The 13,688-nt window shown below is 37.6% G+C and overlaps 1 protein-coding gene across 9 annotated transcripts in view; it reads left to right on the top strand.

The window, feature by feature from the left end:
- ZNF385B (zinc finger protein 385B) overlaps positions 1–13,688 on the top strand; it is a 398,195-nt gene that overhangs the window by 200,773 nt on the left and 183,734 nt on the right. The window contains exon 1 of one of the 9 annotated variants that reach the window (XM_046019669.1): positions 10,088–10,110. The exons of the other annotated variants lie outside the window; for them this stretch is intronic. The gene's annotated coding sequence lies outside the window, so the exon portion shown is untranslated. Of the gene's footprint in view, positions 1–10,087; positions 10,111–13,688 lie in introns of those variants that run through there. 9 annotated transcript variants of the gene reach the window in all.

Raw genomic sequence — 13,688 nt, 5'->3', positions numbered from 1 at the left:
ACTCCAATGTTCCAACAAGATGAGTGAATTATTTTCCTGTGTGAATTTAGAGTCAACCAGAGTGAACGCCAAATTATAGTCATGAGCTATAATTACTTCAATGGTTAAGACCATTTTGGCCTCTGGGAATGAAAAGTTATATTTTACAGTGCATGTGAAAGAAGTATTTGTGAATTCATCTCTGTCTTCTATTCATACCTGGGTTAAAATGAGCCAGGGTGTCAAGCTGTTTCTTTGGAACGGTACATAAACTTACTTGTTTTTGGCCACGTAGCAGTTGGGAATGTACAAAGAGGCCTCAAAGGGCCCAAAGAGCAAATTCTTCATGGGCAGGAAACCCAATATTTACACATTAATCAATAGGGTGAGGGTCGCTAAGGTGGCTTATGACTAAGATTTCTTGTTCGTCATGAATGGGAGCTGGCATTTTGAAGTCCTTCGTGTTAATGCGTTCAACGGGACTAGACTGAAGTGGGTTGTACCACAGGCATTCTGGCACCAGAGGCTCTCTGTTCTTCCCCCTCCCCTGCTCCTCTAGGGAGTGCCCACACAGTCTTCTTTCCTTCTCAAATTGGTTTTCCCATCTTCTATTCATAACAAAATGTAAACGGCTTGTAGTGCCTCACCAACATTTTCTATGTATTTGCATTTTAATGTACTGAAAAACTTGAAGCTAAAAATTTAAGTCCTAACCCCATACAATTTTAAGTAGTAGCCAGTGGATTGGAAGGTGTTGGAATAATAAAGAAAAACAGAGAGCTATATCCTCTAGATTTTACATTCTCATTGCCCTCTAAGGGCATTGCCTTCATTGTAGAAGGCAGAAAAATTTTAACTCTTCCTATGTATAAAGCATGGATGTACATATACTATATAGACAGATACATGGTATAGTGGTGTTATTAAAATTTTGTGGGAGGGGTGAGTAAGAAAAAAACTTCAAGAAGGGGAAAGATAACATTTTTTTAAAAGTTGAGAAATGCCACTGTAGATGAGAATTTTAAAGGACTCTGTTAAGCCTATCGAGTACAAATTCCACTGAACTGTTGGTGAATGTTTGCAGTATGAAGTAACTTACGTCCAACTTGGTACTTACATTAAGAACCAGTATTTATGTTCTAAGAAGTCAAATATGCTCACTTGTACCTTTTACTCTTTTTAATTATAAGAGTAAATAAAGAAGAAAGACTTGAGAACAGAAGTACTTGAATTTGAATTCTACCTTCTCTCTCTCTCTCTTTTTAAAGATTTTATTTATTTATTCGACAGACAGAGATCACAGAAAGGCAGGCAGAGAGAGAGGAAGGGAAGCAGGCTCCCTGCATAGCAGAGAGCCCAAGGCAGGGCTTGATCCCAGGACCCTGAGATCATGACCTGATCCCAGGACCCTGAGATCATGACCTAAGGCTTTAACCCACTGAGCCACCCAGGCACCCCTCTACCTTTCTCTCTTGTTTTGTGACTCTTGGAAGATTGCTTACCCTCTTTAAGCCTCAGTTCTTTAGTCTTCAGTTTATTTTGGGATCACAATTGTGGAATTCCAGTATCATAAGTAAGGTACAAGAAAACCCTCTGCACATTGCCTAGTATATGATAAATACATGCCAATTACTAACTATAATTCTATGTGTTGTACATTTTTGTGTCACTTACTATCTTAAAATTGTTATAGAAGAAATATTTAAATGTGGGAGATAAGAGTTTTATTACCCATGAAATACAGAAGTCTCTCTGGAAACATATTAATATTATCCATGAAAGGAGAGAGAGATTTCTTGTTTTCCTTTAAGCCAGTGATGACACCTATTGACCTAAGTCAAAGATAAAATCTAAGGGGTGTCTGGCTAGCTCAGTTGGAAGAGCATTTGACTCTGGATCTTGGGGTCATAGGTTTGAGCTACATGTTGGGTATAGAGATTAATAAAAAATTGAATAAATAAGCTTTAATTTGTTTAAAAACCCAGATAAAATCTAAATTAGCCTTTTTTAAAAATCAGAGTCAATCCTCTGCTAAATTAAACTTTTAATATCTATAGTTGATAATGTAGTCTGTTAAATGTAGAATGATTAGTTTTTCTGGCAGTTTTACTGAAATATGTTTCTTTAAATACTATTCAGCTATAGAGTCATTGTTTTATTGCCCTTAGTACCATGAGAACTGAGTATCCTTTGGAACTGAGGTATGTTTGTGACATCACTTTTGCCTGGAATGTCATCATTTCCTGTCTCTACACAGATAATATTTGCTTTTATATATTTACCAACATGTATGGAATTGTAGGCTAGAGAAGTGAATTGAAAGGAAGTAGTGAGAATCAGCCAGTATTTCAAATTTGAGAAATCCCATATTGATATAGCTCTTGAGAATTCATGTAGAATTAGGTGAATTTCAGTATTGATACAACTTTGTGGAAGATTGTATTTGTGTTCTTGAAAAAGGGGTCCATAAATATCTCTCTCTCCCTACCCCTCCACAAATGATTGTTCTGCTTTTGTGATAACTATTAAAACTTTAACCCACTGACCTATTCCCTGGTTATTTTGATTTCTTTTACTTTATGAGGTTAATATTCTTCAGATGAAAATCCATTGGAGAAAGAAGAGTCAGTATAAGGGGATTGCAATGTGGCAAAACAGAATAAATGAAGAACTCCAAGGTTCATGGTATCTCTCCTTGCCTTTTCAGCTTATCTTCTTTTGAAGTAATTTATCTTGTCGACGATGTTTCCCTTTTTCTGTGATAGAAGTCCCTTAATAACAAATAGCCAAGGAGTAGTGTTCTCCATTCCAGAGTCTGGCTTTGTAATTACTGGCTTTGACAGCAGACAATAGGAGTTTGAGGAGCAGAATTAAGAGAATGCTATAGATAGGCAATACATGTATCCAGCAGAAATAGTCCCCAAATAGTGGAATTCAGAAAGCACTAAGGATACAGCTATTTAAGTCTCTTCCTAGCTATCCTGGGAGCTGAGAGAATACAGTTTCACAAGGTAGACAGATATCACATTTCAAAAACAGATGAGAAATCAAAGAACCTCATTTGGAATAAAATATATTGGCTCAGATTCTGTCTCCATATGCTTCAAAAATCATATTCCAAGAGGATTTTGGAAGAAGTTTTGACTTTAAAAAGTCATTGGGCTGCAAAGTTGGGTTAAGAATCTATACATACTAAATGACACCATGGAAGTTCAGGGGCGCATTAGGTTTTCTCTTAACCCCCACAGGATCGCCTTATGTCTACTTTCTGTCATTCCAGCGGAAGAAACTAAGAGCTTTCAAGATAGTAGGTGACAAATGTTTCAGCAGAAATGGCGAAATTTTTAAGACAGCTCCTTTGAGGACTGACAGGTGAAACAGTTTCCCCAAACCTGGAAATCAAAAAGTGTCATCCCCAAGAGATTAGAATAATCTTCACAGACTTCAAACCACAGCATGATGGGGAATTAATATGGTACTTTTCATCCTCCCTATCTCACTTAAAACTGCCTACGTGCCTTAACCAAAATGTCTCCTCTAGGAAAGTTGGAATTCTTTCCATTCATTCACCATGTTTCCCTCTGTTCCAGGCAGGGTGGGTAAGAGCTCTAGCCCTGGTGCCAGGTTGCTATCTACCTATGCTGGGAGGTCATGTAATTTCCCCTATTCCGTCCCTTAATTCTGTTTGCATCTCTAAATCACCAAATACAAGATCTTCTTGTGTAGTCTACTTCAAAATTGGTGGAGCTACACCTGTGACCTTTTTCTGTTAAAAATATTTTTGCCTCCTCTCCCTCATGTGCATTTCTCTGAAGCTTTCTCCAGAAATATTTCAAAATAATTTAAAGATGCATCTGCAATTACTTTTCATTCCTTTTGAAAGAATAAAGTGGCCTTGACTGATGTGCAGAAGTCACTAGCCCATCTGTATTTGCTCACCAGCCTGGGTATTATTGAAACAAGAGAACACTTGCTGCTGCTGGTCACAAATTGCCTTTGTCTTTTTCTTCTTTACCACTATCGTGAGATATAGGGCACTTTCATGTAGTAGGAGGAAATAGAGATGGGTTGGTTTGATAATTAACTTATGGCTGACATAATTGGTTTTAAGTCTCATCCAAAGTAAGAAGACCTGACTATTCTATGGTGGATCAAACAATTTGATTAAAAGCTAATCAGCTGGGTTTTACATAAAGAATTTAATGAAGGACCAGTTTGCTGAGGTGTGGTAAGGTGGAAGGGAGCCAGCAATACATGTCAAGGATCCTGTTGGCCAACCATAAATGGTCCCATTCTTAAAGGAGAAGGGGGAGGCAGTTCATGAAGGTATCTTAAGTTTGGTGAGAGCTGAAATTGGATGCTGAAAGGGAGACTACTCAACAGAATGTGTTACCCTAAAAAGATGCCATCACCGGATGTAGGCAAGGAGGGAGACTGAAAGAAATACTCCAGCTTCTCCCTTCTTCCCATACAGAATGGGCAAAGAGGATCTAGTAGCAGAGAACAACCAGAACACATCATCTCTTGAACTATTCTCAGAACAATCTTTCCCATCCAGTATTTAATTCAAACAATAATGGATGAAAGTGTTCCTTTAGGAAAAGTGAATTGAGGGAAATGGGGGTGGGGGGAGTGAGACAAACCATGAGAGACTGTGGACTCTGAGAAACAAACTGAGGGTTTTAGAGGGGAGGGTGGTGGGAGGATGGGGTAACCCAGTGACAGGTATTATGGAGAGCATGTATTGCATGGATAACTGGGTGTGGTGCATAAACAATGAATCTTGGAACACTGAAAAAATAAAATAAAAAATTTTTTTTAAATTTTTTATCATCTTTAGTGCATCATCTTCCTCTGTAGGTTTTTTTTTTTTTAATATTCTAGACATTGACTGGCTTTTACATTTTTATTTGACTCAGAATCCCTAATGCAAATGTCAGTTGTTGAACTGCATGGTGATAATGCACAGGGTCTAGTAAGGGATTGGAATCTGCTTGCTTCTAAAAGAAATGGTTCCAACTTGTCATGGTTCTGCATTTTTGACCATGTTTTTCTGTAGTCTGCTGGTATCCTATGACGCCAGCTGGTCTGTGTCACAGATGTCCATGTCTACAGTAACTCTAGCTCCTTGTTCTAAGTTCAACTATTTTCATTTCTCTGTTCATTTAGGAAAGTCATAACCATCATTGTAGTCATTTATGCAACACATCTTTATTGAGCATCTATTCTGCTCAGTAAAGGCCCTAAATATATTGATGTGAGCAAAGCAGAAAAACCTCCTGCCCTTAAGGAGTTTATGTCTCAGTTTTTTCCATGCTAAATCTTTGAGACCTCAGGGACTTTCTTAAGAATCTTTAGGGGCACCTGAGTGATGCAGTTGAACACCAGACTCTTGGTTTCGGCTCAGATCATGGTGTCAGGGTCATGGGATCAAGCCCCAGTCAGGCTCTGCACCCAGCACAGTCTGCTTGGGAATCTCTCCCCCTCTCCCTCTGCCCCTACTCCCTCCACAAATTCTCTCTCTCAAGTAGGTAAATAAATCTTAAAAAAAAGAATAATAAAGAACCTTTAATCTTCTGATGCTTTTTTGAAGGGTAGATGTGGAGGTGTGAAGAGGCACATTTTCTGGTGCTCAGCTGAATTCTGAACTGTCAAGATTACCAGATAAATATGTGAGGTGTTTATCGTACTCTAGTGTTCTTCTTGTCAATCATTCAAAACTTATTCCTGAGTATTTACTATATGCTTGTATATATAGTGATTGAAAAATTAATAAAATATCTTAGTGTTCAGGGTACTGGTCATCTAGTTGGGAAGTAGATATGCAAATAACTACAATGGCTGAGTGTCGAGGGCAATGGGTTTAGCAAATGATTCCATTGTTTTGGATGAGGATGACTATGAGAGTTACAGTAATAGCCATAACTGCCCAAATTCCTGGCTGCTCAGGCGGGCAGCTTAAAGCCTCAATGTTAGCAATGTGTTGCTTTTATTTAATAGGAGTCTCATAAGTACTTACTTGGAAAACTAGCGTTTCCCAGAATCTACTGGCACAAACTGTTCAGCTCTTTCAAACACACATGAAACAGTTTTAAGCTCATTATTAACACTGGAGATAAACCACATGATTCTCAATTAGGGGATTCTTTAGAAACTATGGTTTTAGAGATCCTTGACCATGTACTTTATACCAGTAGTGTAGACTTAGACTCTGGAAAAATCCTCACAAAATCTATGAAAAATGAAACCACATTATCATGAAAAAGTTGTCCTAATAGTGGTTGGCATTATTTATATATCTGAACAGCTGTAACTGTGGACTCTGTAACTACTCACAGCCCTCGCCATATTTCCAAATCTCTGCCTTAAAACGCTCTGTCCGGGCCAGAGTTGGCTGATCCCTGACATGTTGAAAAGGATGCTCAACGACCCTAGTTTTAATCTAACGAAGAATGAAATTTTCTCTGGAAATACAGTTTGGGCATGCCCAATGAGGCTGTATCTTTCTAAACAATAGAAACACTCTTATGGAATTTTTTTTTTAATTTCTTCCCGACTCTCTTTTCCCTTATTTTTTTCTGAGAAGAGATGTCCCTCATAAAGAAAAGGGAAACTAATATAGCTACTTCCCATGAGGAAGATAATCTTCTTTGGTTCTCCAGTGTTCATAGGGATAGCTCCTACTTTAACCCCAGCCCGTACATGTGGTACTGTGATGTAGGCTGAACACTCGGGACCTAGGCGGCCTCTACAGAGCAATATTCAGATCCTCCTTTACCAACTTACAGGTCATATTTGGAGTTCTGTAAAAAACTAAGTCTCAAAGACAATTATCATACGATCTCTCTAATATGAGGAATTCAAAAGTCAGAATGGGGGGTTTGGGGGGTAGGGAAGGAGAAAATGAAACAAGATGGGATCAAGAGGGGAGACAAACCATAAGAGACTTTCAATCTCACAAAACAAACTGAGGGTTGCTGGGGGGTGGGGGAGATGGAGAGGGTGGTTGGATGGTAGACATTGGGGAGGGTATGTACTATGGTGAATGCTGTGAAGTGTGCAAGCCTGATGATTCACAGACCTGTACCCCTGGGGCAAATAATACATTACATGTTAGTAAAAATAATTTTTAAAAATAACTTAGTCTCAGAGACTGTCTTATTAGAATTGGGACTTTGTGTTTTTATTTATTTATTTATTGTGGTAAAAGAGGTTAAGGGTTTTTTTATTTTGTTTTTTTTTTATATTTTATTTTTATTTATTTGACAGAGGGAGATCACAAGTAGGCAGAGAGAGCAGGGAAAGCAGGCTTCCCACTGTGCAGAGAGCCCAATATGGGGCTCAATCCCAGGACGCTGGGATCCTGACCTGAACTGAAGACAGAGGCTTAACCCACTGAGCCACCCGGGCACCCCGAGGTTAAGGGGTTTAGGTGCTGTATAGTACAATGTGTCCATGAGACTGGAAAAAATATAAACTTATTTTTATACTTATGTTAGCTGTATTTTATAATACAATGTTTGTTGCACTTTTCTTCAGCCTCCAGATACATTTTAGCTAAAGTACTTCAAAATGCAAAGCAATATGTCCAATTATTAATCTGGAAAAGGGCAACAAATATCTCCTTTTCTCCATTTTTCCAGACTGTTTGGACACTGTTAGCATATTTGCTCAGTAACTGTTTTTTGTTCCAGACTAACCACTAAATGCATTGCTTTGCACTTAGAAGTTCTTTATCTGAAAACACATTATGGAACATATTGTTTCAAAATGTACCTTCCATACTTTAAAAATAAATTTATCTTCACAAATGCCCCATCATTATATTGTACTCCTGAAGTTAATATAATGTTGCATGTCAATTACATCTCAATAAGAAAAATAGTTTATCCTATGTTAGTTACCTAACTCTGCAGATAATTTGTATAATTTGACCCTTTGTCAGATTTTCTTCAAATGGCAAAACATCTTGGGAGCAGAAATGCACTCTGAAGATATTAAAGTCTTTCACCTATATTATTCAGCTAAATTAATGTATGTCTTTGTGGTTTCCTCCCTGAGTAATGTCAGTGACAAAAGGGAATCAATAGGCATTGTTTCCAAATGTTTGATACTGATGATAACTATTATGCTGCTTTTTTTGCTTAATCAATTCTTACCTTGTATCAGGGTATGACTGTATCAATTGTCTAGTAGATTTAATGCCACTTAGCTGTCTAACAAGACAGGGAAAGGGTTAGCTATCGGTCAGCCAGGTCTTGTGCTGTGACACATTGATTCAAAGAAAATTGATAATGTTATAGAGATAACCACAAAAGACTTTTTTGTGTTGGTTTCTCACCACCTCACCTTACTGTTTGGCTTTTCTTCTGCTTCCGATAAAGGCATAAATTACCCACTGTATATGGAATAAATGTGAGTTACTGATACAGCCAAATGACTGAAAAAGGCACAATGCCACTTTCAAAATGACAGTTTGTTATGGGATTCCTTTTTCAACAACAAACCCCACAGCCTGTGCACCAAGCCCAAGCATGAAGGATATTACGTTATCCTTTCAACATTTAGCAATATCTATTACTTGGGCTCTTATTTATCTTCCAGCATGCCTTATCTTGAATAATGTATGGCACCTTCTCTCACATATGCTCATTTTTTCTGTTTGTCCCTGAATATAGAAACCCTATTTATCAAGCCAAAATCCTCCTAGACCAGTGTCCTAAACATGGGGCATCAGCATAATGGAGCTAAATGGGAATCACAATCTATTTCTTTCTCATACTTCAAACATTCTCCTTTCTTCAAAAACATATTACAGGGGCACCTGGGTGGCTCAGTTGGTTAAGCATATGCCTTCGGCTCAGGTCATGATCCCAGAGTCCTGGGATCGAGCCCCACATGGGCTCTTTTCCAATTGCGATCTCTCATTCTACGTTCTTAGTCTTGTAATGTCCTCAGAAGAACTTTGTTACTTTGAATAAAGTCTATATATTACAGACATGACAATACATACAGATCTTCTTTGTTTCAAAAAGAAAATAAATAATGAAATCATATGGCTGGTAATGGTTATGAGTATGAATTACTGGTTCATGCATTTGTTCAACAATATGTGATTGTTGCCGCCTATGTACCAGGTTCTGTGCTAAGCATGGGTCTCCAGTGGTGATATTTTTTGTTTCTGCTAGTCTGTCAAATTTTAGAGGAAGGATACTAGTATTGGGAAATACAAATAATATTATGATCAGAATTATGCTTTAAAATTTTATTTTGTACTATTTTTATTTTATTAAGCCAAACTTTAAAATTTTTAAACTAAAACATAATGTGAGAGAACCTAATATAGAAAAATTTGTAATGAAATGTAAAATCTTTCTTTCCTCTCCCCCAAACCCCTAACCTTCGTTCCTCTAAACAAACTTTGCTAATGGATTTTGTGCTTTGTTTCAGAGTAAAACAAAACAAAAATCTAAAACAAAACACACACAAACATACATAAATACATATATATGTTTGCAGGCACACAAATAGTATTATATGATATATTCTGTACCTTAATATTTCCATTTAGTATTTTATTGCATATATCTTATAACTTTGCCATAGAAGGACTTACATATTTATCTCATTTAAAAGACATTTAAAAAAATTCTTAAACACAATCGAATGCATAGAAAATGTGTAATATAATATCAACAACATTTGTTTTTCTGAGTGAGTTATCCTATTTCCTAGGAATATCTTGGTATTTATAAACAAGTAAGTATCCTAGAATACAATCACCAGAACTGGGAAATTTAACATAGATGTATTTCTACATCTTCTCTTCAGATATGATTCAGGTTTTAGAAGTTGTCCTAATAGGTAAAGAATCTATTTTTAGTAAAGTGATCTATTTCAAAATCTTTCATTTCATTTAGATACCATGTCTATGTAGTCTCCTATACTTAGAATAGTTTGCCAGTGGTTTTGTTGTTTTGTTTTGTTTAATTTTCATGATCTTGACTCTTGAAAATTATAGACCAATTTGGATTTTTTAAATGTTTCATCTAATTTTAGGTTACGAATTTCGGACAGGAATAATATGGAATCAATGCTCTGTTCCTCTGATTGAATTCTGCCAGGTCTCAGGTGATGTTAATTTCTCCTATTAGTGATGATGTTCACTTTAATTTCTTTGTAATGTTGGTGTTGTTCCAGCTTTTCTTCCACAGAGTTACTCTTTTCCTTCCCTTTTACAACTAGTAATCATCTTGTAGGGAGATACTTTGAAACCATAAAAATATCACATTCCTCATCAGATTCTCCATTTCTTTATTTCTATCCATATACATCATGGTTCCCATTTTATTTATTCAGTTATAATCCTTTATCATCATCATTTATTTTGATGTGTAAATTGTCCCAGATTAGGGTGCAAGGGCTCTTTCAAGCTGGCTCCTGTGTCCATATGACTCAGGAGACCCACAATTTTTTGATACCTCCTTGCTCTATGGCATAGTAAGATATTTCAGGTTTATCTTATACTTCCCTTACTGCAGTCCTGATTTCAGCCTTTTCTCCTGGAGTCCCAGTTTCTTCAGTGGATGGTATTTAGAACCAAGATCTGGGTGATAGATGTGCTCACTGCCTTTGGGGATATTGTTGGTATCAAGTCCTCTCAGTGGACAGAGCATACATATGGCAGTACATGCCCACACAGACAAATGTATACACATGTGCATTCACATTTATTTTTGTACCTTCCTTTCACTATTTTTTAACTCACTTCTCCACAGTTAGAAACTGGTTGTTAAGATTTTTTTTAAGATTTATTTATTTATTTATTTATTTGAGAGAGAGAGGAGAGCAGGAAAGAGAGTCTCAAGCAGACTCCGTGCTGAACTCAGAGCCCCACTCAGGCTCGATCTCATGATGCTAAGACCACTACCCAAGCCAAAACCGAGTGGGACACTCAACCAACTGTGCCACCCAGACTCTCCAATTATTTTTTTTATTTACTTATTTTTTAAAGATTTTATTTGAGAGAGAGAGACAGAGAGAGCATGAGAGGCGAGAAGGTCAGAGGGAGAAGCAGACTCCCGGCAGAGATGGGAGCCCCATGTGGGACTCGATCCTGGGACTCTGGGATCGTGACCTGAGCTGAAGGCAGCTGCTTAACCAACTGAGCCACCCAGGCGCCCCCAATTATTTTTTAATATATCTACTTGGTTTATCTGTTCCTTTGTGACCAATCTCCCATTGCCACTATCATTTTTTCCCCATACACATGCTTTCTTTACCCTACCTAGGCTGTCATACACCACAGGACTGCCAGCAACCTCACCCACAGTCAGTCCCTCCATGTGGAAGTACTCTTCATTCCACCCATTTCCCAAGAGCCCATTTGCAGGATGAACTCCATGCCTCAGTGTGGAAGCCTTCCTTACCCTCCTCAGGCTGCAGCACTAGGTTCTGGACTGTTCCAACGTAGGGATACCTTTGTTACCCTCCTGGAGCTCTGATTCCCCGTGCTGGATAGTCCTCTGCCAGTCCTTACCTGTTCTGTTCTGACATCCTTTTCTGAATCACCAAGTTTCCTCCTCATCACTCATGTGGACTATACCTTGTTCTTCCTGAATTACTTTAGAAAAAAAAATTATTCAGGAATATGAAGAGTGAATTTTTAAAAAATCATTATCTGCCAGTATTTTAACTTGAATAACTATAGAGCAAAAATAAAAATATGATCACTAATTGTTCTAATTAAGAGCATAGCTTAGACCATTTCTCTTTCCTGAGTCTCTCTCGGCCTCCACCTCTGTACCCACCCACCAGCCTCCCCCACACACAGCAGCTGTGATTACCGATGCTGTTAGCTCTTGTTTTAGCTCTTTAATGTAGGTAGTCCTTAACTAATGAGATTTATATGAATACTCTGTAGACCTGAACATCTTATTCTGGTTTCCTCCAACCCTGGGATCTTCTCAGTTATATACCTACCTTTTCTGTGTCTGGTATAGCTGCTATCGAAGGAAAACTTACTTCAATACCACAGCCACTAAAGCAGGAGATTATGGCTCTGTGATCACCATTTTGCTAATTTGGACCTCAGTGATCTTGAAGTCTTAAGACTTAGCTACATGGTATGCAGACCAGGAGCCAGGGGGCTCTAGACAGCTCTGAGTAGCTCCAGGCTGGGAGCCTCATGTTGGACATGGCTTAAATTGGCTTTAAGATTAAAAGAGCTTTAGGGACCTGGATAGACATTTCTTCAAAGAAGTTATACCAAGCCAACAGGTACATGAACAGATTCTCAACATGACTACTCATTAGGGAAATATAAATTAAAACCACAGTGAGATGTCACTCCATACCTGTTAGAATGGCCATATCAAAAAGATAAGAGATAAATTCTGACAAAGATGAGGAGAAAAGTGAACCCTTGTACTTTGTTGCTGGGATTGTAAATTGGCGCACCCACTATGGAAAACAGTATGGAAGAGCCTCAAAAAATTAAAAATAGAACTACCATATGATCCAGCAATTTCACTTTTAATACATCCGAAGGAAACAATACATACTCCAGAAGATGTCTGCACCCTATCCCCATGTTTATAGCAACATCATTTACAACAGCCAAAGGGTAGAAACAACCTAAGAGGTCAAAAGGTACAAAACTTCAGTTATAATGATAGAACCAGGGCTATAATGTATGACATGACGACCAGAGCTAACATTGCTGCATGATGCACAGGAAAGTTATTAAGAGAGTAAATCCTATGAGTTCTCATCATAAGGAGAAAACTTTTCCTTTTTTCTTCTTTCTTCTTTCTTTCTTTCTTTCTTTCTTTCTTTCTTTCTTTCTTTTTGTATCTATATAAAAAGTGAGATATTAGTTGAACCTACTGTGGTAATCATTTCACAATATATGTAAATCAAGCCATCATGCTGTACTGTTGAAACTTATTCAGTGATGTATGTCAACTGTCTCTCAGTGAAACTGGGGAAAAAATAAGGTAACAGCATCTACAAATGGAAATATACTTGAGGGTTCTTTAAATTAAATGCATTTTGTTGAGAAAAATGTACATAAAGTCACCCGGGAAGAAACCAATAAATGCAGGTTCTAAGAATTAAGAAAACAGAAAGATGTTTCACACATGCACACAGAAAGAAGGGAAAGAAAAGAAAAGTCCTTTGGGTCTCAGGGAACTTGAGGGTTTGAGGCTATTAGAGGGACAACTTCAGCCATGTTGCAGTGTCCTGGGCTCTTTTGTGCTAACTGGAAAACGTGGGCAGTTTTTTCTGGGGGCTGTTCTGGACTATAATAGAAATTTACGGCTGCTTGATGTTCTATTCATATATAGATAAAATGTAACATGGGAATTTGAACTTCTGGGTGCAAGGATGAGTTTGTGTCAGCCTGACCTGGAGTACAGGCAGTCTGTTTCTGTCTGAAAGTCAAAGTTATGACATCTGATACTGGCAACTGAAAAAAAAAAAGTTTGTATGAAATTTTAATCCCTTAAAGTTTTCTGCTTCTTGATTACAACTTTGCTTCTTATCTATGGTTATATGTTAAAATAGTATATTCATTCGTGTAACCCCTCTTTGAAATCTTCTCCCCAAAGGAAGACATTCCTGGCCATTCTAAAATAAATAAACAAATAAGTCTTTAAAAACCATGATAATAAATTAACTCAATAGCATTTGCCTCCTAACCGAGC

Source organism: Meles meles, chromosome 9 (genome assembly GCF_922984935.1).
Source record: "Meles meles chromosome 9, mMelMel3.1 paternal haplotype, whole genome shotgun sequence".
NCBI lineage: Eukaryota > Metazoa > Chordata > Mammalia > Carnivora > Mustelidae > Meles > Meles meles.
Note: the sequence above shows the minus strand (reverse complement) of the source record. Positions and strands in the feature narration are given on the sequence as shown.